This window comes from Bos javanicus, chromosome 8, assembly GCF_032452875.1.
Source record: "Bos javanicus breed banteng chromosome 8, ARS-OSU_banteng_1.0, whole genome shotgun sequence".
NCBI lineage: Eukaryota > Metazoa > Chordata > Mammalia > Artiodactyla > Bovidae > Bos > Bos javanicus.
The window spans coordinates 59,737,058-59,761,111 of record NC_083875.1 but is presented as its reverse complement, the minus strand read 5'-3'; the positions used below and the strand labels follow the sequence as shown (position 1 = coordinate 59,761,111).

Below are 24,054 nucleotides of genomic sequence, written 5' to 3'. Positions count from 1 at the left end.
TGTCAGGGGACCTGAAGTATAAGACTAGGTAAGTAAGAATGTATACACTTCTGGACAGTTTTGGGATAATAGGATTTAACACCCTAGCACGAACCTTAAGGGCCTGGGGTAGTTATTAGAGTCTTTAGCAAAGTGATAGCAATGTTGAGTAAAGTAGAAATTCTTGAGCTATCTTGGCAGATAGTAGAAGGCTAATGAAAGTGGCCCAAAAATAATGGCTGTATTATGTGAGGCCACGAAACATACCCATTGATTATATTCCATGAGAGAGTTCAGGAGACAACCCATTCATGAAGGCCATCGGGAAAGTACTGGTGAGAGTAACACCAGCATTATAGTGGTCGCTCTTCTCTACAGATCAGGGCCAGTTGTAGGAGAGGTGGTCACAGAGCTGAGCTCATAAGTATCCATGGGGATGAGGAGCTTTAAGGTAATAGTATGTGTGTGCTAAATCGTGTCCAACTCTGCAACCCTATGGGACTGTAGCCCGCCAGGCTCCTCTGACCATGAGATTCTCCAGGCAAGAATACTGGAGTGGGTTGCCATGCCCTTCTCCAGGGGATCTTCCTGACCCAGGGATTGAATCTGAATCTCCTGCATCTCTTGCATTGGCAGGAAGGTTCTTTACCACTAGTGCCACCTGAGAAGCCTGTTTAAGGTAATAGAGGCCACAGTAATTGTAATGACCTTCAAGGTCTAAGGGAACAGCCAAGGGACTTGAGCTGCATGAGTTGTGGCAATAGCAGTACAGCATGGTGTTTCTAGGAGAAAAATAGGTAGCACAGCATGGCAAATATATCCTATGATGATTCCCCTAGTTCTTTTCCAAAGGCACGCATGGAAGCTTACTTGGGTGATTATATATTGGGAAGGGGAAAATACTCAAACATTTTTAGACCTACAGTCTGAGTTGACTTTGCTACCTGGAGACCCAAAGCATGACCATAGTTCTAATAGTTCATTTCAGTTCAGTCGCTCAGTCGTGTCCGACTCTTTGTGACCTCATGAACTGCACGCTAGGCCTCCCTGTCCATCACCAACTGCTGGAGTCTACCCAAACCTATGTCCACTGAGTCGGTGATACCATCCAACCATCTCATCCTCTGTCATCCCCTTCTCCTCCTGCCCTTAATCTTTCCCAGCATCAGGGTCTTTTCAAATAAGTCAGCTCTTTGCATCAGGTGGCCAAAGTATTGAAATATTCAACATCAGTCCTTTCAATGAACACCCAGGACTGATCTCCTTTAGGATGGACTGGTTGGATCCACTTGCAGTCCAAGGGACTCTCAAGAGTCTTCTCAACACCACAGTTCAAAAGCATCAGTTCTTCTGCTCTCAGCTTTCTTTATAGTCCAACTCTCCCATCCATATATGACTACTGGAAAAACCATAGCCTGACTAGATGAACCTTTGTGGGCAAAGTAATATCTCTGCTTTTTAATATGCTGTATAGGTTAGTCATAACTTTCCATCCAAGGAGTAAGCGTTTTTTTAATTTCATGGCTGCAATCACCATCTGCAGTGATTTTAGAGCCCCCAAAAATAAAGTCAGCCACTGTTTCCCCATCTATTTGCCATGAAGTGATGGGACCAGATGCCATGATCTTCGTTTTCTCAATGTTGAGCTTTAAGCCAACTTTTTCACTCTCCTCTTTCACTTTCATCAAGAGGCTCTTTAGTTCTTCTTCACTTTCTGCCATAAGGGTGGTGTCATCTGCATATCTGAGGTTATTGATATTTCTCCCAGCAATCTTGATTCCAGCTTACGCTTCTTCCAGCCCAGCGTTTCTCATGATGTACTCTGCATATAAGTTAAATAAGCAGGGTGACGATATACAGCCTTGATGTACTCCTTTTCCTATTTGGAACCAGTCTGTTTTTCCATGTTCAGTTCTAACTGTTGCTTCCTGGCCTGCATACAGGTTTCTCAAGAGGCAGGCCAGGTGGTCTGGTATTCCCATCTCCTTCAGAATTTTCCACAGTTTATTGTGATCCATACAGTCAAAGGCTTTGGCATAGTCAATAAAGCAGAAATAGGTGTTTTTCTGGAACTCTCTTGCTTTTTCCATGATCCAGCAGATGTTGGCAATTTGGTCTCTGGTTCCTCTTCCTTTTCTAAAACCAGCTTGAACATCTGGAAGTTCACGGTTCACGTATTGCTGAAGCCTGGCTTGGAGAATTTTGGGCATTACTTTACTAGCATGTGAGATGAGTGCAATTGTGTGGTAGTTTGAGCATCTTTTGGCATTGCCTTTCTTTGGGATTGGAATGAAAACTGACCTTTTCCAGTCCTGTGGCCACTGCTGAGTTTTCCAAATTTGCCTACAGAGACCAAATAATAAATGAAGTTCTTGCTAACGTCTGGCTCCAAATAGGCTTTCTGGGTTTGTGGATACCCTCAGTGGTTATTTCTCCTATTTTTGATTGCATTCATATACTTGGATGTTAGAGTAACCCTCACTTTGGGTTAAAGATATAGTAAAGATGGTCAAGTAGAAACCTTTGAAATTGTTCTTTCACCTTCCTTCCTCTCCGAGCCAAGATATTAAATTGGAAACAATATCACATCCCTGGAGAATGACTGAAGACCATTGCTGGCTTAAACAAGCAGTAGCCTTCATCATAGTTACTGTGCCAGATATGGTCTAATTGCTAGAACTGATCAATAAGGCTTTAAGTATATGGTATATGGCCACTAATCTGACAAAAACATTCTTTTCACTTCAAATCAGAAAAGAAGGGATGGCCAACAATAACTCATTTACATTTTGATCTCAGGGCTATGTCAGCTTTCCTGTCCAGTCATTATATAGCTGAGATCTAGAGTGACTGGACATTCCACAAATCATCACACTAATCCATTTTATTGATGGTATACTGATGTGCTCTAGAGGGTGGGAGTAAAACCCTACAGGGATTCAGAAACCTGCCATTTCAGTGACGTTTTTAGAAGTCCAGTGGTCTGGAGTATATTGGCATAGCTCTCCAAAGTATAAAACAAATCGCTGCATCTTGTGTCCCCTACCACAAAGATGGAAGCACAGCACCCTCCTTGGGTTCGGGAAGCAATCTTTTCTACAGCTGGGTTCATTGCTGTGGCTCACATAGAGTAGCAGAAGAGCTGCCTGCTTTGAGTGAGACCTAGAAAAGAAAGATCTCTGCCAATAGGATCTAGAGAATCCTCTGTTGTTAGAAGTGTCATTGGTAGGAAATGATGCAGTTTGGAGCATATATTAAATTCCAGTGGAACAATCACACTGTAAGCTCTTGGAATTCTGGCTTCTGTTGCCTCTGAATATCCAACCTGTCAGCAATAGAGACCAATGCTGAACCCTTGATAGGGCACTTTTCCTTGAGCACAGCAACCACCTACTTGGTGGCAAGTCAGCTGTTTTGGGTCTCTCCCACAATGGCAGGACTAGTGGTTCATCTTCACAGGGATATATGACTTTTTTGGGGCACTACCTGTAGTGCCTCAGTCAGCATCACTATTGAGGGGCTTAGGAAATGCCTGATCTTCAGGCAGGGATTCTCACATAACTTAGTATCCCAACATGGGAACCTCATCAGAGTGAAGGATGTGTGGAGTGAGCCCATGAGCATAGGTCCACTGCTCATATCACATACTGTACCATCCAGGGGCAGCTGGCCTCAGAAAATATTGAACAGCCTTTTAAAGACGCAGCTAAAGTGCCAGTGTGGTGGCAACACTGAAAGGATGGGGCACCATCCTTCAGCATGTAGTATATGTGGAGAGAACATTATGTATGCTAGGTCCCCAGGGGGAAGAATACATGGGCCTGGGAAGAAAGGGGTGCAAGCAGAAGTAACCCCACTTACCATTACCCCCAAGGACCCAGAGAGGGGTTTTGTACTTCCTGCCTCTGCACCTCTGAGCTTTGTAGAGTTGGAGGTTCTGATATCTAAAGAAGGTGTAATTTTGCCAGGGGACACAACAGGGTTCTTACTGAACTATAAGCAGTGGCTGCTGCCAGCGCATTTTGGACTTCTGTGTCCAGGGACTAGCCTGAGAGAAGAGCCACTATATTGGCAGAAGTAATTGACCCTGATCAGCAGGAAATGGTAAGGCAGTTTTTACTCAAGGTGGACAGGGAGGGAATAAGTGTGGAATTTCTGTGACACAGTGGGGCATTTCCTTGCCCTTTTGATTGGACACATGCAGCAGTTCTAGTCTGAGAAGGGTGTGGTTATTCACAGCATGATTACCAGACCCTTCAGGAATGAAGGCTCAGGTTGACACATATGTTACTGATCAGGTTCTTGGCCTCCTTAATCAACAGAAATGGACCACAGGCCAGACAAGAAATTTAGACCTTAGGCTTTACTAGGTGCTATGGGGTAAGGGTAGGGGTGTGTCCGGAGGTCTGGCCGGGAGTGGCTTAGGTGATTTGCCCACCCCTTAGGTGATATTTTGTGTAAGGAGCATGCACAGTACTCTGCTTTTGCTCCTGACTCTCCTTTTGCTCCAGGCTCTTCAAAAGTGGCAGCTGGGATTTTTGGTCTCTTTGTGTCCTTTGTCCAGAATTTGCCCTAACTGTGGCATGTGTGCAGTTATTTTTAGTCCCATATAGTTTCTTTGTATTTTGTTGCTGGAGGAGATGTGTGTCTAGTTACAAGCATTGCTGGCACTGCAGCAAAGGGTCCCAGGTCCCAGCCTGTCTCAAGGTCACCCTACCAGGTGAGTCACCAAGACAAGCCAAGGTGACAGATGACAGTGAGGGAAATTTAGAAAGGAGGAGGCAGGGTGTGAGTACCAGTTGCAGGCCTGAGATCAGTGATGGTGATGAGGATGACAGTCTGTTTGACTCAGCAGGCCCTTCCTCCCATGGAACCATGGAGGAGCTACTCCCCAGGCCCTTGTGGGGAGGGAGATGTGTGTGACCATAGAAATGTGTCTCAGAACTCCTACTGTGGGCAGCACAATCGATGTCCTCAGCTGCTGTGCTCTACAACAGCACCACAGTTTGCTCCAAGGCCCCATTTCCTGTAGTCTGTTTCCAGCCAGTGATGGTGTGCAGCAGGCCTGTTCCTGTGAGACAGAGGGCACCTCTGACAGAAGATTTTGGCCTGAGAATCCTACATCAGCTTTGCAGAAACTCTCTGAAAGTGTGGCATTCTGAGGTCCCTCCAGTACTGTCTTCCTTCTTTCCCTCACTCCTTCTTTTGGGTCAGATGTGTGTCACTATCTGGCACATCTCAGCCTTCTCCAGCTTTCTCCCCATTTTTTTTTCCCACAGGCACTTCCCCCAGTTACTTGCAAGTCTAGTCTGATCTTGGTATCTGCTTCTTGCTTCTGAACTAACACAGGTAGGTGGAAATTTACTGACTTTATAGATGAAGAAACTGTGCTTCAGTGAGGTTGAGTGACTTACTCAAGGTTATACTGTCAATAAGAGCCAAAATTTAAATCCAAGATCATCTGGCTTCAAAGCCCACGTGCCTAGATTTCATATTTCCTTTTTTCCTGCTTCTGCAGTTTCTGTTGCCTTCATTCTCTCCCAGCCTCCTGGAAAGGCTTTTGAATATTCTAGTTTGTCCCTACCCTGCAAAGGCAGGAGGACTTTTGGGTACACTTGTAACAGAATGTGAAAGAAAGAACATTGTATGCTTGGGATCAGTTATAGTTCTTGAGGTTAAAGAGCTCCCCCCTGCAACGGAGAAACTCAGGGGACAGTGTTGGTGAACTTCCCCTCCTCTCCTGGAGAGTGTTTCTGGAGTGTTAAACTGAAAGTTCAGAGTTTTATTTTATAAGAAAAACTGTATGACTTTAAACCATGATCTTACTAGTACCTGTCCTCCTTTTTACCCAAACTCTTCTATGAATTTTTAAGGTTTCCTCTTCTTTTTTTTAAAAAATTAATTAATTTATTTTTGGCTCTGTGGGGCTTCAGTTGCAGCATGTGGGATATTTTGTTGCATCGTGAGAGTTTTGTAGTTGTTATATCTGGGCTTAGTTGCCCCAAGGCGTGTGAGATCTTAGTTTCCTGACCAGGGATCTAACCCAGATCTGCTTCCCTGAAAGGGGGATTCTTAACCATTGGACTACCCGGGAGGTCCAGGGTTTCCTCTTCTTAATGAAATAAGACAGAATTTTTAAGGAATGAAAATCAAGAGTGTGTGGACTTTGTGGTCGAGCAGCACCTGTGGAATTCATTCACCCATTTCTGGTCACAGTTTCCCTCACTGCCCTAGCCTCAAGGAGACCAATGTCTTTTACCACGCTAATTCTCACATGGACATACAGCTTTATGGAGATTCCCTGTTGAAAGCTGAAATATCTGAATGAGATGTTAGTAAAGGGTAACAAAAGGAAAACCAGCCTAGGGAGTGCCATCTGTCAGTAGCAGGCGATATGGCTTGCAAGTCAGCTTTGTTTTCAGAGTCTGCACGATGCATTCCATCTATGGACAGGTTACCTGAGATCGTCCCTTCGTGGCCCTTTGTGCGCCTCCCAAACTACTGCCTTTTACAGGAGTGAGACCAGATAGCTGTCTGCCTTGGGGCCCACTTTAATGGTTCTGTTTCAGATAAATTGTTTCCTTTCTTTGTGGAGGACCTGAGCTTGTCCTGGGGGCTTCCCAGGTGGTGCTAGTGGTAAAAGAACCTGCCTCCCAGTGCAGGAGACATAAGAGATGTGGGTTTGATCCCTGGGTCAGGAAGATCCCTTGGAGGAGGGCATGTCAACTCACTCCAATATTCTTGTCTGGAGAATCCCATGGACAGGAAAGCCAGGCAAGCTACAGTCCATAGAGTTGCAAAGAGTCAAACACGACTGAAGCAACAGCATGCACACATGCACACACATTCACCCTAGATGTTTAACACAGGGAGTCATTTCATCTGACTGCTGAAACTTGGTCTCTTTCCAGTAGGGATGAAGTTTCCACAGTATATCATAATTCAACCCCTTCTCCTCACCCATCTTCATCTTCATCATCATTTTCATCTCTAATGGATCATTCCCATATTCTCATCTGCACATAAGCATGCCATGATATATTAATACCATCTTAACAAAAAACAAACCACAGAACAAATGTACTCTGTTCTACAACCATTTTCGTTTATGACTCTTTTCTCTGTTCTCCTTTCTAGCATAATTGTTATCTGTCCCCACAGCCTCTTTCTCCATTTTTCACTGCACCCACACATCAATTAGACCTTCATCCCTACCATTCCACTGAGAATGCTCTTGTGAAGGTCCTCAGTGGCCTCCAGGTTATGAAATCCAGCATTTAATTCTCAGTCCCCATCTTGTTTGTCCACTAGGCAATATTAACATAGTCAATTACTTCCTTGGACCTTCAAATGGATGTTCACTTGACTTTGGAGATACCAGACTCCCTTGGTTTCCTGCCTATATTCATGAAGCTTTCCTTCTTATATTCCTTATCATATTGAAGTGCCCTAGGACTCTGGCCTCAGACCTTTTCTCTACCTATGAAAGTGAAAGTGAAGTCGATCAGTCACGTCTGAGTCTTTGCAGTCCAATGGACTGTAGCCTACCAGGCTCCTCTGTCCATGGGATTTTCCAGGCAAGAGTACTGGAGTGGATTGCCATTTCCTTCTCCAGGGGATCTTCCCAACCCAGGGATCAAACCTGGGTCTCCCACATTGTAGACAGACGCTTTACCATCTGAGCCACCAGGGAAGTCACAACCTATATTCATACCCTATTAAGGGTTGGTGAACTACTTCTATAAAGGACCAGATAGTAAATATTTTTGGTTTTGTGGGCCATATGATCTCTTGCAACTACTCAAGAAGCCATAGACAATACAAACAAGAATGTTGAATTGATGATTGTCATGATTGTTAAATGTATTCAGTGCATATTATGAACCTTACACTGCAAAATAAACAATATTTGTCAACCTGGTTTTTTAGCATAGTAGTTGTTCAGTTGCTTAGTCATGTCCGACTGTTTACAATCCCATGAACTGCAGCACGCCAGGCTTCCCTGTCCTTCACTATCTCCCAGAGCTTGCTCAAACCCATGTCCATTGAGTCGGTGATACCATCCAACCATCTTGTCCTCTGTCGTCCCGTTCTCCTCCTGCCTTCTGTCTTTCCCAGCATCAGGGTCTTTTCTAATGAGTAGACTCTTCTTATTAGGTGGCCAAAGTATTGGAGTTGCAGCTTCAGCATCAGTCCTTCTAATGAATATTCAGGATTGATTTCCTTTAGGATTGACTGGTTGGATCTTCTTGTAGTCCAAGGGACTCTCAAGAGTCTTCTCGAACACTGCAGCTCAAAAGCATCAGTTCTTTGGTGTTCAGCCTTCTTTATGATCCAACTCTTGCATCCATACATGACCACTGGAGAAACCATAGCTTTGACTATATGGACCTTTGTTGGCAAAGTAATGTCTCTGCTTTTTAATATGCTGTCTAGGTTGGTCATAGCTTTTCTTCCAAGGAGCAAGAGTATTCTAATTCATGGCTGCAGTCACTGTCTGCAGTGATTTCAGAGCAGAAGTCTGTTAAAATCTGTTTACTGTTTCCATTGTTTGCCCGTCTATTTGCCTTGAAGTAAATAGAACTGGATGCCATGATTTTTGTTTTTAGGATAGTTACCTGAGCGTTACTGGAGCTTAGATGGAGGAAAAGGTTCCTACCTGTGTAGGGGACAGGAGGAGTTATATTTTGAAATGTGTATATTTCTCCAGGGTCTTGTGCCCAATTTTGTTTAAAATTCAAGGGTTTTAAAATACTCTGCTGATAAAGGTCCATCTAGTCAAAGCTATGGTTTTTCCAGTAGTTGTGTATGGATGTGAGAGTTGGACCATAAAGAAAGCTGAACACTGATGAATTGATGCTTTTGAACTGTGGTGTTGGAAAAGACTCCTGAGAGTCCCTTGGACTACAAGGAGATCCAACCAGTCAATCCTAAAGGAAATCAGTTCTGAACATTCATTGGAAGGACTGATGCTGAAGCTGAACCTCCAATACTTTGGCCACCTGATGTGAAGAATTGACTCATCTGAGAAGACCCTGATGCTGGGAAAGATTAAAGGGAGGAGAAGGGGACAACAGAAGATCAGATGGTTGGATGGCTTTACTGAGTCGATGGACATGAGTTTGAGCACGCTCTGGGAGTTGGTGATGGACAGGGAAGCCTGGCGTGCTGCGGTTCATGGGGTTGCAAAGAGTCGGACACAACTGAGCAACTAAACTGAACTGAAAAAGGCTCAAGGCTTAATTTAAACTTGTTTTTCTTATTAATGTCAGCATTTAGTGTTTTCTCACGTGGGAGAAGGATGTGTGTAGGGAATGGAGGGTGTCTTGGGTGTGGCTGGGGGGAGGAGTGAGGGACAGCTTCTTATTAGGGTCTGAGAAAAGGGGCGGTTACTTTATTTGTTGAGATGGGGTGATTAAACTCCCAAAGTGAATTTTGAGAGACAGCTGCACACAAAAAAGATGGTGATTAGAACTAATTACTGTTGTTGTAGATGTTTTGCATTTCTATGGCACTTTGTATTTACAAAGAATTTTGTAATCACTGATTAACTTTCCCACACCAGAACCAGAACAGGGGCAGCAGTACCACAGATGTTTGTATTTGTTTTCTGGGAAGAAATTTGAGCTGCTTTGGCAACATACTAGAATTAAGGAATCAAAATCCTTATTGCAGCTCTTTTAACTTCCTCTGTGACTTTGAGAGTGCAAATGTGAACACTGTTAAAATTATTCTGTAATCTTATTGAAGAATAACTCATGAAGATTATTTAGTATTTTGCTAAATTAAAAGGAGATATTATATGTAGGTATATAGTAACAATACTAACTTCTCAAAAATTGTTTCCTCCAGGTTTTAAAAAATTAAAATTAATAATAGTGGCTATATCATATTTTTACATATCAAGTGCTTAGCATAGTGCCTAACATATGTACCTAATAAGTACTTAATAAGTGTTATCCATTATTAATACTTCAACAAAGACCCATGTAACATATGCATTTTTTAAAACTTTTTTTAAATTTATTTTTTGGCTTCATTGGATCTTTATTGCCTCATGTGGGGTTTTCTCTAGCTGTAGCTAGCTGGAGCTTTTCTAGTTGTGGGATTTTCCTGGACCAGGGATTGAACCCGTGTCCCCTGCATTGGCAGGAGGATTCTTAACCACTGGACCATCTGAGAAGTCCACACATACATTCTTATTGCTTCTACTTGATTGCTTTAGTGTTCCTGTCTTGTATAAAAATGCATGCAGGTGTACGTTCACTTATTAAGCAATATTGATTGAGTGACTACTGTTTATCAGACATTGTACTTAGAGCTAGGGATACAGTGGTGAACAAAAAAGGAGTACCTGCTTGCATGAAGCTTATGTTCTGGCAGGAGGCGAAGGACTCACATTATCTAACTTCTACTAGAAGATGTTCTAGTAGGAGTTAGGCTCGCCCGGAGAGGACAGAAGCATGATTAGGGTATATTTGGGATATGTATGGAAAAAATTTCTGTATTTTTACATAAAAATAGTATTTTGTTATAGCAATAGGTTAAATATTTATTTGTAAGCTATTCATTTTTATAGAAGTATTTAAATTTCCTGGTGACTCAGAAAGTAAAGAATCTGTCTGCAATGTGGGAGACCCAGGTTTGAGCCAGGAAGATCCCTTGGAGAAGGAAATGGCAACCCACTCCAGTATTCTTGCCTGGAAAATTCCATGGACAGAGGAGCCTGGTGGGCTACAGTCCATGGGGTCACAAAGAGTCAGTCATGACTGAGTGCCTAATACACACACACTCATATATTTTATTTTAAGACAAATATGCTTATGATTTTATAAAATATTTAAGGAAAACATTATTTCATTTATTATAATATCAATGCTAATGCCACCATACTGAAATTTTTAAGGATAGAAAAAGTATCCATAATTTCATTACAATATTATTCCTTCTAAATTGCCTGCTTCAACATAGGAAAAATAGGCTCAGTTTCTTGACATTTGGGCATGGCTTGGAGTTGCAGACAGCTCAGAGGGATGGTAGTAGTAGGGAAGAATATTACATAATGACATGAGATTCCCTTAGGGCCTGCTTTTATGGGATGGAGTAAAGGGAGAGGAATATTGGCCATGCTGAAAAAGAACAGGTGAAGGTGAGTAGACTGAGTCAGGATTAAATCCCTGGGACATGACAGGTGCCAGAAGACCAGAGAGAAGGTTCTGGAGGTAGAGAAGAGCTCCAGGTTCTCACTTGTCTTCTCAAACTCAGGTGATTTTTGGGGGAAATAGCTACCTCTACCCCACAACATAAAGACTTAACACTTTTCTTTCTGTTAGCGTTTTAGGGCAATGGATTGAAATGCAAGCCAGAGTACTGCCAAGATAACCCTGAAACAAGTTAATTTTGGGTTCTACAGGCTGTGAGTTTGGCCCCTTGCCCTCTTTTCCAGCTGCCACCGAAGTCTTCTCAGTCTGGGTTCTGCCTGGATACATCTAAATTGGGATGCAGTTTCCCAATTTATTCTTCACTCTTCATACACTGAAATGAGTATATGAACAATTTGTAGATTTTTAAGGTTAGAATTAGAGTTATGAAATTGAAAAATATGTCAAAAATATCATCTGGGAAGTTTCTCTCCATGTCCCTGACCCTGTCTGAAAAGTGTGTTTGTTTGTTTCTCCTGCTTAAACTGTCAGTTCTCTGATGGCAAGATTCCATAAACTAAGACCAATAGTCACACAACTCCTGGAAATCTTCATGAATATGAGGAATAAATGTCCCCGAACTTGATGGAAATGTGTTGGAGGCTCTTCTGCCTTCTTCTGGGCCCCTTTCTGAGATACTCCCTGGAGTGTCTGGGTGCAGGCTCTGGTGTGAGCACTAGTTGGAAAACCCTTAAGCTTTCTTATTTTGGGTACTAGGCTCACTGGATTCCTGGTACCTCCTTTAACAGTGCAGCCTACATGCTCTTTCATTCTGTCAGAAAATCCTATAAGGGTAAGGAGAAAATTCACTTCAGTAGAAAACTCCCATATAGTGTCTCTGATCTCAGGTTCCTTCAGTTTTACCAAAGGAGAAGTCAGCCAGGTCATCCTCTGCCATGAAGAGACCTAGGCAGGAGTCCACGGCAGTACTTCAGTGCACTGAGAAACCTGTACAAGTGTATGGCTCATCCCAGGTGCTGGGAATTTAAACTTCAGGCTTGGATGACGTCCCTAGACACGTTAGGGAGACAACCAACAGTTTTTCTACTTTACATGGAAATGCTAATTTCATTGCAAAAGAGAAGTACCAAAATAGTATTATGATTTTAACAGTGAAATGTAGGAGTGCAGAATTCGTAATGTTATAGACAAATTAAGCATGAAATGCAAATACCACATCAGAGTGTGCTGGATATCCAGATCTCTGCTGAAATTCTCTGAAGGGTTACAATGGCTAACCAGTGCATCTGACTAAGAGGGCTACTGTGTGAGGCGATTGGAGAGGGTAAAAATAAAGGATGTAGAAGAGAAGGAGGCAGTTTTAGTTTGTGACATCTCCTCAGCTCATCTGGGGAAGTTGTTCATAGATTTGAATATTTACAGGAATGAATACACTGAAATATATATCTATATATCTATGTATGTATTTGAGAGTTAATAACGGTAACTTGGGAGGATAATACTTATGATTATGTGACAACTTGAAGACTGTCTTGGTACGTTTGGGCTTCTGTAACAATACTGTAGACTGGGTGGCTTTTAAATAACAGAATTGATTTCTTATGGACTGGAAGAAACACAAGCTGGAATCAAGATTGCCGGGAGAAATATCAATAACCTCAGAGATGCAGATGACACCACCCTTAGGGCAGAAAGTGAAGAGGAACTCAAAAGCCTCTTGATGAAAGTGGAGAGTGAAAAAGTTGGCTTAAAGCTCAACATTCAGAAAATGAAGATCATGGCATCCGGTCCCACCACTTCATGGGAAATAGATGGGGAAACAGTGTAAACAGTGTCAGACTTTATTTTTTGGGGCTCCAAAATCACTGCAGATGGTGACTGCAGCCATGAAATTAAAAGACGCTTACTCCTTGGAAGGAAAGTTATGACCAACCTAGACAGCATATTCAAAAGCAGAGACATTACTGTGCCAACAAAGGTCCGTCTAGTCAAGGCTATGGTTTTTCTTGTGGTCATGTATGGATGTGAGAGTTGGACTGTGAAGAAGGCTGAGCGCCAAAGAATTGATGCTTTTGAACTGTGGTGTTGGAGAAGACTCTTGAGAGTCCCTTGGACTGCATGGAGATCCAACCAGTCCATTCTAAAGGAGATCAGCCCTGGGATTTCTTTGGAAGGAATGATGCTAAAGCTGAAACTCCAGTACTTTGGCTACCTCATGCGAAGAGTTGACTCATTGTAAAAGGCTCTGATGCTGGGAGGGATCGGGGGCAAGAGGAGAAGGGGGTGACAGAGGATGAGATGGCTGGATGGCATCACTGACTTGATGGATGTGAGTCTCAGTGAACTCTGGGAGTTGGTGATGGACAGGGAGGCCTGGCGTGCTGCGATTCATGGGGTCGCAAAGAGTCGGACACGACTGATCAGATCTGATCTGATCTGATTTCTTATGGTCCTAGAGACTGAAGTCCAAGATCAAGGTGCCAGTCAGTAGCTTCAGTGTCCAGTGAGGACCTGCTTCCTGGTTCATAGATGGCCATCTTTTTGTTGTAATCTGAGATCGTGGAAAACAGAGGGGAAGTGAGCTCTATGGTGACCCTTTTAAGGGTATATATACAGTAATCCCATTCATGAGGGTTCCACCCTCATGACCTCATCTAATCTAAATTACCTCTCAAAGGCCTCACTTCTGAATACCATCACTTTGAGGTTAGGGTTTCAATATGTGAATTTGTAGGAGGACATAAACATTTAGTCCATACAAAGACATTTGATAACCCGCAATTCTGTTTCCTTCAACCCTCTGTTCAGAGTCCTCGAATGGAGCCTAGTGCCAGTAGCACAAGTCACTCATTATTTATTGGTTGGCTCATATTTTTTTCATTCTTTCTACAAATATTTATTGAGTAGCTGATCTAATCTTACCTTTGATGGACAGGGAAGATCCAGGTGGCATTTGTGATAAAGAATCTGCTTGCCAGTGCAGGAGACTTAAGAGATGCAGGTTCGATCCCTAGATTGGGAGGATTCCCTGGAGAAGGAAATGGCCTTTGTTGGAATCCCTGACTTGTTTTGAACAGCATTAGAAAAGTCTTTATGCATACAGATTTGTTGTTTAGTCACTGAGTTATGTCCTGCTCTTTTGAGATCCCATGGACGGTAGCCAGTCAGGCTCCTCTGTTCATGGGATTTCCCAGGTAAGAACGCTGGAGTGAGTTGCCATTTCCTTCTCCAGGGGATCTTCCTCACCCATGGACTGAACCTGCAGCTCCTACATTGGCAGATGGATTCTTTACCACTGAGCCACCAGGGAAGCCCATACATATAGATGAGTGGTTGTAAAATATGACAGTTTATTTTTATGTACTATCTTGCAATCTCAGGATTTTCTTCCATCCATGGAATTTTCCGGGCAAGAGTACTGGAGTGGGTTGCCATTTCCTTCTCCAGGGGATCTTCCTGACCTGGGGATCAAACCCATGTCTCCTTCATTGCAGGCAGACACTTTACCATCTGAGCCACCTGGGAAACCCAAACAGAGCCATTAGAGGAGACATTTTACAGTAATTTTTGTAAGAGTTCATAGTTTGGTAGCTTTCAGTGTATAAAAAATTTTGTAGAGGGGCCATTAGAGAGTGCATGATATTGTGTATTTATTTTTAAAAAATAGTTACTATGAGATGAAAATGGCACTTTATCTGTGTAATCTTCCTCCCCAAGCCTTGTAATCTCAGTCTAATTGAAAAAATAATAGACAAATTCCAATAGAGGGACATCTTACAGTATACCTGACCAGTTGTCCTCAGCCTCAAAAACAAGGGAAGTCCTGTCACAGCTGAGAGGAGCCTCAGCAGACATGCATGACAACTAAATGTAATGTGGTGTCCTGGGTGGGATCCAGAAAAAGAAAAGGAACTTTAGATAAGAACAATGGAAATCTGAATACAATGTAGACTTTAATAGTAATAATGTATTCATATAAGTTCATTAATGATAACAAATGTGCCATACTAATATAATAATAATTAATAATAAAGAAAACTGAGGGGAGAGAGGAAAGGGAAGTACATGGGAACTTTCAGCATTGTCTCCATTTTTCAATAAATCTAAAGCTTCTAGAAAATAGTATATTAATTAAAAAATAAACTACATTTAAAAAATGAAGTTAAAGTCAAACACTTCCGAAATGTTTGGAAGCCCTAAAACACTTTATTGAAACCCAGGATTTTGCTGAGCATAGCATGAAAACTCCTGGTCTAATCAATATAAAATGATTCTTAATGTAATTCATTTTCTAGCACAGGCAGTTCTTTGCACGGTTGTCTGGGACCATAAAAAGAACTATATAGGCTGAAATTGTGATCTTAAAAATCAATGGGAAAAATTAGTTGTTTAGTGACTTAAAAATTTTTTTTGTCAAAACATTAAAGAGTCCATTATGGTCAGTGGTAATGAATAGGGAAATGAAAAAAGCAGTAAAGCTAATATTTAGTACACTCTAATTAGAAATATTGAGATGTAAAGTTTTGTGTTTTTTTTGTAAAGAAAGCTTACCAAGATACTACCACTAAGGATTTTCCCTTCCTCTGTCTCTAAATTCTTAACTAATGTCTTAAGGCATACAGAGTGGTCTTTCCTACTTACGAGATATTTTGGAGGGTGCGTTTTATATCTTTTTCAATAAGTCTTTCAACACTGAAGAGTGATGTAGGTGTAAGTACTTCATTGATTTTGTTAAATGAAAAATCCCCCATTATTTTTGTTCACTACTATTCAAAAGCTTCTGAGTATTAAAATCAAACTACTCACTGATTCTTTCAAGTTTCAAAATTATGGAGTAATTTGTATAAGAAAAAAAGGTTTAATTTTGCAATATTATAGTCCATATACATGGAAAGTTTGTGTTCTTCTTTGAAACACTTTTTTTAAGAAGGTTGCATATTGTAGCAGTGGAAATAATGTTCTCACACACCATCTGAATTGTTTTGCTAGGATTCATTAGAACAGTTTCTACCAAAAGAAGAAAAAACTCATCAAGAATTGTTTGAATAGTGCTTGCCTTCTTATAATGTAACTTAGGGTATGGAGTGAGCATCTTTTCTATGCCTTTCCAAATTCTCATATTCCTTTCCAAGTCTAGATCAGGTTCCAACATTTTATCTTTTTTTTTTCAATGTTATAAAATATCTCTGAGGGTCACTTTAATGTGAACTATTTTTCCAGCATCACTTGCTCTGGGACATGATCATCCTTTCCTCATTTATGCTTTGCTCATTCCTCTCGCTGCTTTTCTAGGGTCTCTCGAATGGTGGCAGTGTCATCCATGGTCAGTTATCTCTTCCGTAACTTCGTTTATGTTTGATTCAGTTTTCATCTTCAGCATTATCACTTTTTGATCCTTTACTGTACCTCAACCTTTGTTGGCTAATTCCTTCTTTTGAGTATCTTCTTTTGTAAAGTGCTACATATCCAGAGATATGGAGACAATAAAGCAATATTCTTTGTTGTCTGTGTGTGAACTGAATAACCCATGTGCTGAGACCAGTCAGTTTGAAAGAAGTGATGAATTTGCCACTCACTATGGTGCTCATCTATTATTTATGTTGTGATTTATGGACTAAAAACTTAGAAGTGAGGTTTGTGTTTCGTGCAGTTACTTACAGTGAATAAATATCCTACGGGTAATTGAAATTTGTGTGCATATTGGTATTATTTAACTAAACTGTGGTAAGTGAAATTTGTGTATATTGAAATTGTGCCAAGTGAGGACTGTCTCTATAACTGTATGTCTAAAAGATTAGTCCTAATCCTTTTACTGTCTTACAATTTGATTCAGTTTAATTCAGTCGCTCAGCCATGTCTGACTCTTTGCCACCCCATGGACTGCAGCACGCCAGGCTTCCCTGTCCATCACCAACTCCCGGAGCTTACTCAAACTCATGTCCATTGAGTTGGTAATGCCATCCAAACATCTCATCCTCTGTCATCCCCTTCTCCTCCTGCCTTCAATCTTTCCCAGCATCAGGGTCTTTTCCAATGAGTCAGTTCTTCGTATCAAGTGGCCAAAGTATTGGAGTTTCAGCTTCAGCATCAGTCCTTCCAATGAATATTCAGGACTGATTTCCTTTAGGATTGACTGGTTTGATCTTGCAGTTCAAGGGACTCTCAGGAGTCTTTTCCAACACCACAGTTCAAAAGCATCAGTTCTTCAGCACTCAGCTTTCTTTATGGTCCAACTCTCACATCTGTATGTAACTACTGTAAAAAACTATAGCTTTGGCTATATGCACCTTTGTTGGCAAAGTAATGTCTCTGCTTTTTAATATACTGTCTAGGCTGGTCACAGCTTTTCTTCCAAGGAGCAAGTGTCTTTTAATTTCATGGCTGCAGTCACCATCTGCAGTGATTTTGGAGCCCCCCAAAATAAAGTCTGTCACTGTTCCACTGTTTCCCCATCTATTTCCCATGAAGTGATGGGACTGGATGCCATGATCTTCGTTTTCTGAATGTTGAGCTTTAAGCCAACTTCTTCAGTCTCCTCTTTCACTTTCATCAAGAGGCTCTTTAGTTCTTCTTTACTTTCTGCCATAAGGGTGATGTCATCTGCATCTCTGAGGTTATTGATATTTCTCCCAGCAATCTTGATTTCAGCTTGTGCTTCATCCAGCCTGGCATTTCGCAGGATGTGCTCTGCATAGAAGTTAAATAATAAGCAGGGTGACAATATACAGCCTTGACGTACTCCTTTCCCAATTTGGAAAAATTGTTGTTTCATGTCCGGTTCTAACTATTGCTTCCTGACCTGCATGCAGATTTCTCAGGAGGCAAGTAAGGTGGTCTGGTATTCCTATCTCTTGAAGAATTTTCCTCAGTTTTTTGTGATCCACACAGTCAAAGATAATTTGATTAGCCATTATAAAATACTATGACTTACTGAGAAGATGCATACTCATTTTAAAGGCAAACTGAAAAATTAGAGGGTTCATTTGGTCTCAGTACCTACATTCATTTTTCACACTTAAGAATTCAGAGCACAGTCCTATAGGACAGTGAAAGTCATTATCAGACACATTTATTTTAAGAGCTAGCACTACATGACACTGTGGTGGACAAAGAAGATGAAATGTTAGAAAAAGGAAATCTTCAGATCATAAAAGCTTAAATTGTGTATGATCCGAGATATCTCCCTGCACCTACCATACCATCCCTGGTTGTCATAGAGGCTGAACCATGTTCAAAAGAGGGACTTGGGCTAAGTAACCTTTTATAATTTGAGAGAATCCCTATAATCTTAGCTAGGAAAAAACTAAGGGAAAAAAGATCTATTATTTAAACATGTAGGTATAGTGTCTTTAAAAAAATTTTTTCCCCAGAAAACTCTATGAGTTCCAAGTTGGTAGAATAAGTGACCATTTCCGTCTCCCTGAAGCAGGAACCCTTAGCTGAGGTTGTCATTGACAGGTTGGATCCACACCCACTCACCCATGTTACAAATGCTTTCATTCATGCACATACAAAATCATACAACTAGCCAAGAAAATCTAATCACAAGGCAAGATATCCCTACTGACTGCAAAACCAAGTCTATCTGTAAATACTCTTTCTTAGAGAATATTTTGGAGTAAGAGGTTTATGCCATTCATGTAGGGAGGTCACCTATAGAGGCTTTTTTTCTGGTGCTGTCTTAAATGCAGAATAAACAGTTGTCAAATCTACTAATTGCTGGCTTCTTGGAGACAGTGTTCAAAAGCTCTCTCAAATGATGGTGTACTCAAAGTAGAGACTAAAATACTAAGAGAGTGGGTGGTTTGACCAACTTCACAGAAAAGTTTAAATGGTGCTTGAAGACATCAAATATTTAGATTAGAACAAGAAAAGCAATAATATACAATTAAGAAGCTAAACTGGAGTTCAGATTTTATTTCAGACTTTGCTGTTTGCTTTATTTGATAAGGGACTTTGCTTTTTTTTTTTTTTTTAATAAGAGACTCTAGTTGGTCATTAAGTCACATGCAGGACTCCATTTTCTGGAACCTTAGATAACATTAGGGATATGATAAATATTAAGAGCTCAGAAAATGAAATAGATGAGGAAAGCTAGAGTTCAGTAAATGATTATACTTTCTAAAATGCTTATGGATAAAACAGAGCAGTGGGCTTGCATGACATCATGCTAATAACCGAAAGTGATAGTCCTGGGTGGAGCATTTGCCAGTGCTAGGGGTTCGGTTCCAAGGCCTGCTAAGATGTGGAACTTACTGAGGCAGCAAGGAACAGGATGATTAGAGAGAATTATAAAGAAAGAAAAACAGAGAGTAAAGCTGAGAAGCCAAAAGCAGTTGAGATACACCTGGTGGCAGGATCAAGGTGGAAAACGAGAGAAACAAGACAAAAAAGCAGATACAGGTTTTTGTGTGACTAGAGGCTTTCATTTCACTTAAGTAAATACCTGGGACTGGGAACTGGGCTGTATGGCAAGTTTGTTAAATTTATAAGAAATCACTAAAATGTTTTCCAAAGTGACTGTAGCATTTTGCATTTCCAACAGCAGTGTTTGAGAAAGAGCACTTGTTCTACATCCTGATTAGCATTTGACAACATCAGTTTTTTGTTGTTTTGGTTTGGTTTTTAGGCATTCTATTAGATTTATATTAGTATCTCATTGTGGTTTTAATTTGCATTTTTCTCATGACTAATAATATTAAACATCTTTTTACGTGCTGATTTGTCATCTGTGTATCTCTTTGATTAGCTGTCCAAGGCTTTTGTCCATTACAAAAATTACAGATTATTTCCTGTTCCTCTGTAACCTTGCCAGCATTTTGTGTTGTCAGCGTTCTGGATTTTGGCCATTTTAATTGGTATGTAATGGTATCTCATTGGTTTAATTTGTATTTCCCTAATGACATATGATGTGGGGCATCTTTTCATATGCTTATTTGCCATCTGTATATCTTCTTTTGCCCATTTTAAAATTGGGTTGTCTGTTTTATTACTGTGGAATTTTGAGAGTTCTTCATATATTTTGGATAAAGTCCTTTGTCAAATATCTGATTTGCAAATATTTTCTGCCAATTTGTGGCTTGTCTTTTTATTTTCTTAACAATATCTTTAAAAGAGCATAAGTTTAGAATTTTGATGAAGTACAACTTATCAATGTGTTCTTTTATGAATTTTGCTTGGATAGTATGTTTTAAGACTATTCCTCACTCAAAGTCTCTTGTATTTTCTTCTAAGAGTTTTAGTATTCTGCTTTACTTTTGGGTCTGTGATCAATCTTGAGTTAATTTGAAGTGTGAGGTATAGTCAAGATTCAGTTGGTCTTTATTGGGTGTGTGTGCAAATGGATGTCCAATTATCCTGGCACCATTTGTTGAAAAGACTGTCATTTCTCCATTGAGTTGGCTTTTCACTTTGATCAAAAATCATTTGGCTATATATGTTTTGGGTTTATTTCTAGCCTCTCTATTTCAGGAATTGATTATTATTTTTTCCTTAAAGGGCCAAATGTTTGTTAAATAGTTTAGGCTCTGCAGGTCAAATGGTTTCTATTGCAGCACTCAGCTCAGTTATGGTAGCATGAAAGCAACTATAGACAATATGTAAACAAATGGCTATGACTGTGAACATGACTGTATTCCATAAAACGTAATTTACAAAAACAGGCAATCAGTCAGATTTGGCCCACAGGCCTCAGTTTGCCAATCCCTGCCCTATTCTGTTCCATTGACTTTTGTGTCTCTCTTTTCTCCAGGACCACACTATTGGTTACTGTAGTAAGTCTTTAAATCATATGACATGAGTCTTTTACTCTTTTACTCTTCTTTTCTTTGTTTGGGGTATTCTACTTTCTTTGCCTTTCCATATGAATCTGTAAGAAATCCTTTTGGAAATATACATATCAATTCGGGAGAAAATTGAAACATTAACTAAATTAATTTTTCCCATCTTTTAACTTAATATGACTCTTTATTTGGGTCTTCCCTGATTTCTTTCATCAGCAATTTTTTCCATCAGCATTTTGTAATTTCCAAATATTTGGGGATTTTCCAGAAATCTTTCTAGTCACTAAATAATGACTTGCTGTTTAAGGCTTTTATGATCAGCTCTGTGTAATTTGTTTTTTAAAAATTATTATTTTTTTGCTGTGCTGAGTCTTCATTGCTGCATGGGCTTTTCTTTAGTTGCAGAGAGTATGGTGGGGGGTACTTTCTAGTTGAGGTGCACGGGCTTCTCACTGCAGTGACTTCTCTTGTTTCAGAGCACGGGATCTAGGGCACGCAGGCTTCAGTAGTTGTGGCTCCCAGGCTCTAGAGCACTGACTCAGTAGTTTTGGTGCATGGGCTTAGTTTCTTCACAGCATGTGGGATCCCCTGGTGTTAGTCGCTCAGTCGTGTCTGACTCTTTGTGACCCTATGAACTGTAGCCTGCCAGGTCCCTCTGCCCATGGAATTTTCCAGGCAAGAATACTGGTGTGGGTTGCCATTTCTTTCTCCAGGGTATCTTCCCAGCCCAGGGATTGAACCAGGGTTTCCTGCATTGCAGGCAGATTCTTTACTGTCTAAGCCACCAGGGAAGCCCCCAGGACCCCCAGGACTAGGGATTAAACCCATGTCTCCTGTATTGGCAGGTGAATCCTTTATTGCTGAGCCACCAGAGAAGTCCACAACTTCAGTTTTTTAAAAAATTGCAAAAAAAAAAAAAAATTGCTATTTTTTTTTTTAAGGCCCAGAATATGGCCTATCTTGATGAATATTACATGTGTGCACTTGAATGTGTATTCTGCTCCTGTTGGGTGGTGTGCTTTCTAAATGTCATCTGGTCAAGTTGGTTGATAGTATTGTTCAGGTCTTCTCTATCTTTGCTAATTTTCCATCTACCTATTATAGAGAGAGGAGTGTTTAAATGGCCAGGTATATTTGTGGATTTGTCTCTGCTTCTTTTCTATCAGTTTTTGCTTCATATACTCTGGAGCTCTGGGTTCTTAGGAGCATATACATTTTAAATTGTTGTCTTCTTGGGTATTTGCTCCAATCTTCACCATATAATTTTCCTCTTTACTGCTGGTAATTTTCCTTATTCTGAAGTCTGCTTATTCTGACACTGTAAAAGCCAATCCAGTTTTTTTTCTGATTAGAGTTTGTACTATCTATCAAGTAGATTTCTTGAAACTATCATGTTGTATATAGTTTGGTCTTTTAAAAATTAAATGTAAGAATTTCTATGTTTTAATTGGTATGTATAGACCATTGATATTTACCATGATAATTAAAATGGCTGGATTTAGTTGTGCATTATATCATTTTCCTGTTTTCTCTGTTGTTCCTCTTTTCCTCTTACCTGACCTCTTTTGGAATTTTTGCATATGAATGTTTTATTTTAATTTATTTATTGGTTTTTGACCATGTAGCTTTGCATCATTTTTTAGTGGTTGCCCCAGTGATTACAATTTACACACTTAGCTTTTACAGTCTATTTAGATTTAATATTTTATCACTTAAAACACAGGAGCCTTACAACCACAAATTTCCCTTTATCATGTCTCTTTATCAGTATCTTATGTATTACATCTATAAATACAGTATTGTAATTGTTGCTTTCAACATTCATAAGTATTTTAAAGTACTTAAGAGTAGAAAAATAGTCTGTTTTTCCTGACATTTACCCTTTCTGTTCTTCCTTGATTTCTTAAGTTCCACATTTCTTTCTGGGATCATGTCTCTTCAGCCAAAAGAGCTTCCTTTAGCATTTCTTTCACAGCTGAAAGAAATACTAAAATTATCTTAGTTTTCTTTCTTATGAGAATGTTTCTAGTTCATCTTCATTTTTTAATACTTTTAAAATTAAGATATAGTTGATGTACAATGTAGTAAATTATAGGTGTACAACAGTGATTTATGTTTTAAGTCTCCGTTTATAGTTACTGTAAAATATTGGCTATATTTCCTGTGTTATATAATATATCCTGTAGCTTTATTTGTACATAATAGTTTACACCTCTTAATCCTGTATTCCTATATTGCCCCTCCCCTCTTCCCTCTCCTGACTGGCAATCACTAGTTTGTTCTCTATATGTAAGTCTGTTTCCTTTTTGTTATATTTACTAGTTTGTTTTATTTTTTTTAGATCCACACAATATTTACCTTTCTCTGTCTTATTTCACTTAGCATAAATACCCTCTAAATCCATCTTAAGGTTAGTCAAGTTAGTCATCTTAAGGTTAGTTGTTGTAAATGGCAAAATTTCATTCTCTTTTATGGCTGACTAGTATTCCATTGTATATATACCACATCTTCTTTATCCATTCATCTGTCGATGGACATTTAGGTTGCTTCCATATCTTGGCAATTGCAAATATTGCTGCTATGAACATTGGGGTGCATATTAGTGCATCTTCATTTTTGAAGGATATTTTAACTGGTTATAACATTGTGGATGTTTAACACTTTAAAGATGTTGTTACACCATCTTCTGGCCTGTGTGGTTTTTGATGAGAAATTCAGTCATTTGAACTATAACAGTATTTTTCTCTCATTGTTTTCAAGATTTCTTTATCGTTGGTTTTAAGAAGCTTGATTATAATGTGTCTGGATATTATTTTCTTTTAATTTGTCCTGTTTGGGGCTCATTGAATGCTTTCAATTCAGAGATTTATGACGTGTTAAATTTGGGTGATTTTCAAGCCACTGAGCAACTTCACTTTCGCTTTTCACTTTCATGCATTGGAGAAGGAAATGGCAACCCACTCCAGTGTTCTTGCCTGGAGAATCCCAGGGACGGCGGAGCCTGGTGGGCTGCTGTCTGTGGAGTTGCACAGAGTTGGACATGACTGAAGTGACTTAGCAGCAGCAGGAGCAGCAAGCCATTGTTTCTGAAATTATTATGAAGTCCTTAGAATTCTAGAATTCATAAGGAT

At 40.1% G+C, this 24,054-nt stretch overlaps 1 protein-coding gene across 1 annotated transcript in view; it reads left to right on the top strand.

The window, feature by feature from the left end:
- Positions 1–24,054, top strand: part of SPATA31F3 (SPATA31 subfamily F member 3) — a 69,334-nt gene that overhangs the window by 30,356 nt on the left and 14,924 nt on the right. The window contains exon 2 of the mRNA XM_061425625.1: positions 5,259–5,328. The gene's annotated coding sequence lies outside the window, so the exon portion shown is untranslated. The remainder of the gene's footprint in view (positions 1–5,258; positions 5,329–24,054) is intronic.